Raw genomic sequence first — 6,805 nt, 5'->3', positions numbered from 1 at the left:
TGCAAATGGAGGTGTTTGCCAGCTGGCTTGGCAACAGAGGAACGACACAGAGTGTGTTTAGAGACATGGTGTCTCTTTCATAAGCCCGTTCATTATTAAATAAAAAAATAAAAAATTGAATAAGCCTTGTATATCAAATATCATCAAAATGCATTGGATTTTTCTTGAAAATGAGAATGAAAGAGCCATGGATGCATTAATAAAACTTTCTCAAAAAATATAAAACCATCACAACAGAGAGGTTTTAGAGATTTACATATAAGAACAATGCAACAGATGCATTTACGTGCACTGCTCTAAAATCTCTAGCGAGCAAACAGAAGGAGAATTGGAGAGATTAAATTCTGTTTTTTTTACTATTTTGTTTTTGAATTTTTGTTGTTGTAACCATTTATTCTGTTTATTTATTCTATATATATATATATATATATATATATATATATATATATATTTATTTATTTAGCATCGGCGACTTGGTGGTGCAGTAGGTGGCATGTTAAGACTCACAGCAAGAAGGTCACTGGTTCGAGCCTTGGCTGGGTTGGCTTTTCTGTGTGGAGTTTGCATATTCTGCCCGTGTTCGTGTGGATTTCCACCGGGTGCTCCGGTTTCCCTCACAAGTCCAAAGACATGTGGTATACGTGAATCTGGCAGGCTAAATTGTCTGTAGTGTAGTGTGTGAATGAGTGTGTGTAGATGTTTCGCAGTGACGGGTTGCGGCTGGACGGGCATTCGTTGCATAAAACGTGCTGGATAAGTTGGCGGTTCATTCCTTTGTGGCCGCTGGGGCTAATAATTTTGACCTTAAAATGGTATTTAAAAAATTAAACACTGCTTTTATTCTAGCCCAAATAAAGCTTTCTCCAGAAGAAAAACTATTATCAGACATACTGTAAAAATTTCCTTGCTCTGTTAAACATAATTTGTGAAATATTTAAAAAAGAAAAAAAAATCAAAGGGGGGCTAATAATTCTGACTTCAACTGTATATTTAGTACATATGTAATCATTTATTCTGTTTATTTATTATATAGGTATTTAACACAAAAGTTTCTTTGTTGTTACATGTCTATCCGTCTGATGAAGAGCGTGTGGTTTGAATCGTTACACGCTTTGTGTCAGATTTTTTAATTTAATAAATTTGTATTTTTGGAGCTTTGGTGTTGCCGCCTTTGATGAATATTTACATGTCAATCTGTGAAACCAAGCAGACTGGACATGCAGTTTTTTCCCCCCAAAAATCTATGTATATATGCTTAATATTTCCTTTAAAGTGTTGTATAATAATGGCGGCGCAGTGGGTAGCACGTTCGCCTCACAGCAAGAGGGTCGCTGGTTCGATTCTCGGCTCAGTTGGTGTTTCTGTGTGGAGTTTGCATGTTTTCCCTGCGTTTGCGTGGGTTTCCTTCGGGTACTACTCCGGTTTCCCCCACAGTCCAAACACATGCGGTAGAGGTGAATTGGATAGGCTAAATTGTCCGTAGTGTATGAGTGTGTGTGTGTGTGTGTGTGTGTATGTGTGGATGTTTCCCAGAGATGGGTTGCGGCTGGAAGGGCATCCGCTGTTTAAAAAACTTGCTGGATAAGTTGGCGGATCATTCCGCTGTGGCGACCCCAGATTAATAAAGGGACTAAGCCAACAAGAAAATGAATGAATGAATAAATGAACGTTGTATAATAATAAAAACTGCAGAGATGTACATTAAAAACAGTTTTAGGTTCTTTAACTTTTCAATCACATTGTTGCTTTCAAACCACAAGTATATAATAACGGTAATAATTAGATTAATAAACAATTATTGTCTTTATTTTTCAAAATAATGCTCTAATTAATAATAAATTGATATTTTATATGATTTATTGGTTAGCTTTATTTTAATTATGCTTAACATTATAAATAGCTGAAGTAGACCGACAAGAATAGGAATGTTTTTAAATAAATATACTTTGCATTTACATTGTTGTTTTGGGGAAATACAACTACATAATGATAATAATGATAAGTATGAGACAAATTTATTTTTACAGTCATCATTTGGTCATACATAATCATTCATTCATTTTCTTTTCAGCTTAGTCCCTTTATTAATCAGGGGTCGTCACATCGGAATGAACCACCAACTTATCCAGCATTTGTTATATGCAGCAGATGCCCTTTTAGCTGGAACCCATCACTGGGAAAATACATAATCATATTAATTAATATTAAATTGCTCATAATAATATTTATTGTTATTGCACAACATGACATTTTTAAATAATCAGCTTAACTGTGCTTATTCAGACTTTATTTCTATTACTGTTCCTGCTGCTATATTCAAAATAATAATAATAAGAAAATATTAATGGATTTATTTCTGTGTTCATCATCATGTTAGAATAATTATTTTATTATTTTATTATTATCTCTGTTTAGTTCTGTTTTTCATGTTTTACATGGCATCATGTAATAAAATAAACCTACATAACTTCCCATAAAAGCTTTTAAAACGTTACTTATTTAAAATCAAAGCTACACAGTAGTATGAGCTGAATATTCATATTTTTATGAAAGATATACTGATGTGAACGTCATAGTTTTGGGGAAGAAAACAAGCCCCTAATACAATATAGTTTTGGTAAGATGAATAAAAAAAACACCATATCATGCTATTTTATAATCATTATTGATATTATGAATAGGTTATCATCACAATAAATAATTAATTGATCATATTATAAGTATTACTCACAATTATATCATTGTATTTGTGAAATGCAACCATATACGTAATATTATAAATCAATAATATGCATGATATCATTATAAACATCATAATATTGCAGTCATTTTAAAAATATTTTACTTTTAAATAATAAAAAAAGATAAATAATGAATTTAGCACGTTATTAAAACATTACGGTTATTTATTTTGATAGAAGAGTGCAAGTTCACTTTGTATCAAGTGTTCAGTGAACTGCAGTGACACTGTCCCTTTAAGACGGCCATCGCTCCAGTTCTGTCGAGCCAGCGCCATTTTTTCAATGCGAGACTCGGCCTGCATAAATTATGTTCATGACGTAGTGCAAAAGAGCAAATTTGTGTTAATTTTTCGGCACTTTTCTACAGATAAGGGGTTACCTTGGCTATTAAGGTGCACTTGCTCCACCGGCACGACAGTTTGCGGAAAGACGCCATTAAACATTTAGTTGAAAAGAAGCCCAGACTGCTTCCCCGAGCCTCCTTATCAATGCAAATAGCTCTTTTGTGTGCATTCGCAGCGCGCGTCGGAAGCTGTGAGATGAATTTTTAATTATGCATATTTAAAAACAAACTGTGGCAAAGCTCGCCGAAGGAGGAGAAAATAAAGAAAATAGTCCACCTTTCAGCGGGTAAGTCGTGAATATGAGCGCAGCTCGCATGCATTTTTGCACAACGCGATACGAAGTCGCGGAGCCGAAATGAGTTTTTGGTTAATATGCAATGGTCTTAATTAGCATAATTTATATATTTATGATAAAGAGAAAGGAAATACATCAAATGCCGTCCCGAGTCATGGCATATTGGCATGTGAGGAGGGTGATCAGTAGATGAAGTGTGTGTCCCGTGGGGAGAGTTTTATTTTTGCATTGTGAATGTGTTGCGAGGGCTGCTGTAGTACCTCACAGGCCTGCCTGACTGCTTGATGTTGAAAATGCGCAAAGCTTACATAATGCTCTATTGTTTTAGGAGAATTACATGCGCAGATTTAGAATGCAAGACGTATATGTCGCGTTCCAAATGTTCGGTGGTGACATTGGAACGCGTTCGATCGATATTTATAGGCGGAGAATGTACCACGTTCTTCTTTGAACTGTGTTTACGTTTACTTTGAGGTAACGTTAAGTGGGATTTCATATTTTACGTTGACAACCTTGAGCTCGGGCGTCATGGACGTGACGTTATACACTTTATTACGTCATGATTGTCTAGTCTGTATCTTGCAGAGATTTACCATGGTAAACTTGTTTAATAGTTCCCGCCAGAATGTTAGTTGCTGTTCTTATTTTGATAAATATATCATGAGATATATCATGTATGAAGTGCATTGAAATTGTGTGTTTGTGTATGTAACAGTGGTGGCTTGTCAGATTTATTATTGTAGTAAAAAAAGTAGCAGAAACTATACCATGGTAAATGTTAATGGTGTATTTATAATGGAATATAATACAAATAAGTGTTACAGGAACAGACGAACGGCTAGTTGTGGTTTTAGATTATAGTATTTAGTTTAGAAAGTTTTTAATAGTTAGATTTAGTTACACTACATCACATAACCTTTATAACCTCATATGTAATTCAACAGACTTCTTTCATGTTTGCAAATATTTCCTATAAAATAGGATATTTATCACGTCATATAATCGTAATAATTTAATAAATTAATATTTTAAGTTGACAGTCTTTTGACCCTTTAGTTTGTGGCTTCAGTCATTGTTTGGATATTCTTTTAAATTTGGAAGAACTACAACTGATATTGAAATGTATATCATTATTGTTCAATATGGAAAAAAATTAATCGAGATTGCCCAGCCCATCATGGACGTGACATTATACACTTTATTACATCATGATTGTCTGGTCTGTACCTTGCAGAGATTTACCATGGTAATCTTAGTTAATATTTCCCGCCAAAATGTTATAGTTGCTGTTACTTATTTTGACTAATATATGTAATGGGAGGTAATTGTAACAGTGCATTGAGATTTGTTTGTGTGTGTTTATGACAGTGGTGGCTTGTCATATTTGTCACATTTATTATTGTACTAAAGAAAGAGGAGCAGAAGCTTTACCATGGTAAATGTTAATGGTATATTCATAATGTTATATAATATAAATAAACTAGTGTTACAGGAACAGATGAACTGCTGTGTTGTGCTGTTTTACATTATAGTATTTCGTTTAGATATACATATTTTAGATTAACAGTTTTATTTAGGCAAATTTCAGAATGGAATACAGAATACAACTCTGTAAAGATTACAAAATCAACATTTTACCCTATTAACAAACCCAACCCAAACTAATCTCTAGCTATGACTTTAAGGGCTTGGCTATCATTAAATACAATTAAAGCTTTCATCTTTATATAATGATGAGAACGTTAAAATAAAATACAATCAAAAAATGAATAGGTAAGTCCAGTCAATAGCATATCACATTGACATTGTCACAATCAGTATATTTCTCACACATTTATTACTGTTCCATTTCCAAACAGGTTAAGTACCTGGACCATTATTTGTTTAGCTTGTCCATTGAAAATCTAAAGCCAGCCGAATGTGTTCATAAACTCTTTTCCAAAAATCCTGAATTTTTGTACAAGACCAGAGCGTGAACTAAATCACCGTTTTCTGTCTTACATCTCCAACAAAAAGGTGTATATTTTAACCGGAGCCTAAACAGTCTAAAAGGAGTCCAGTAAAAGCAGTGTATAATCTTGTTTAGAAAGTGTTTATTTGTTAGATTTAGTTGCACTGCTACATCACATAACCTTTATAACCTCATATTATGTAATTCATCAGGCTTTTTTCATATTTGCAAATATTTCTTTGATTTACTTTTCTTTATTGTCCACAAGTGGAAATTTATCTTTGGCTTCACCAAACAACCACATCAGCATTCACATTACACTTATTACAGAAAAACAGGCAACACAAATACATTCAATATCATTGATTCATTTATTTTCTTGTCAGCTTAGTCCCTTTATTAATCCGGGGACGCCACAGCGGAATGAACCGCCAACTTATCCAGCAAGTTTTTACGCAGCGGATGCCCTTCCAGCCGCAACCCATCTCTGGGAAACATTCACACACACACACACACACACACACACACACACACACACACACTCATACACTACGGACAATTTAGCCTACCCAATTCACCTGTACCGCTTGTCTTTGGACTGCGGGGGAAACCGGAGCACCCGGAGGAAACCCACCCGAAGGCAGAGAGAACATGCAAATTCCACACAGAAACACCAACTGAGCCGAGGTTCGAATCAGCGACCCAGCGACCTTCTTGCTGTGAGGCGACAGCACTACCTACTGCGCCACTGCCCTGCCCCACATTCAATATCGTCACATAAATCATAAAAAAATTCAACCCTATTAATACTTAAAACCCAATATTTATAATTCTAATGGCAGTCGGCACAAAGGACATTTGATAAAACTTTTTCTGTACTTGGGTTTGCCTAGAATGTATTTTTTATGGCAAGAGCTGAAATTTTATATTTCTGATAAAATGGGATTTGTCATATAATCTTAATATTTTAAGAAATTTATATATTTTTAGTTTACAACACATTTTTGATTGTAATGGGATGTCACATGTAGGCATGGGACGATAACCGTTTTCAAGGTATACAGAGGTTTAGAAAAGTCAAGGTTTTAAAACTGCCAACATTTTCTGTAATACCGTTCCCAAGGAAGAAAAAAATATCCAAAGCAGAAAAAAATATCCAAAGATGGCATTTTAAATTGCAAAGAGATCTGTATTTTTAAACTAATAAAGTCAGCAAAAGTCAATGATTCATTTGAATTATTTAGTTTAATATGTTTACTGTTCAAAAATATATTATAAATATTTCAAAAAATAAAATATATTAAAATATAATAAAAAAAAAACTAAATAATAAAAAATATAAAATTTTCAAAGGGGAAAAAGTTTTTGTTTTTTTACTCAGACATAAAAAATAATATATTTTAGATCAGTAATCACAATACTGTGATACTGATATTTTTATCCAAGGCTATCATACTGTCAGAAACTTATACCG

General features: G+C 33.8%; 1 protein-coding gene across 4 annotated transcripts in view; it reads left to right on the top strand.

Annotated features, from left to right (window-relative positions):
• Nucleotides 1-3,003: 3,003 nt before the first annotated feature.
• The window catches only part of pou6f1 (POU class 6 homeobox 1), a 28,598-nt gene continuing 24,796 nt past the window's right edge, over nt 3,004-6,805 (top strand). For 3 of the 4 annotated variants that reach the window (XR_012398220.1, XM_005162296.6, XM_017353502.4), the window contains exon 1: nt 3,004-3,371. The gene's annotated coding sequence lies outside the window, so the exon portion shown is untranslated. 4 annotated transcript variants of the gene reach the window in all.

Source organism: Danio rerio, chromosome 23, assembly GCF_049306965.1.
Source record: "Danio rerio strain Tuebingen ecotype United States chromosome 23, GRCz12tu, whole genome shotgun sequence".
Taxonomy (NCBI): domain Eukaryota; kingdom Metazoa; phylum Chordata; class Actinopteri; order Cypriniformes; family Danionidae; genus Danio; species Danio rerio.
This window is presented reverse-complemented; position numbering and strand designations above follow the sequence as displayed.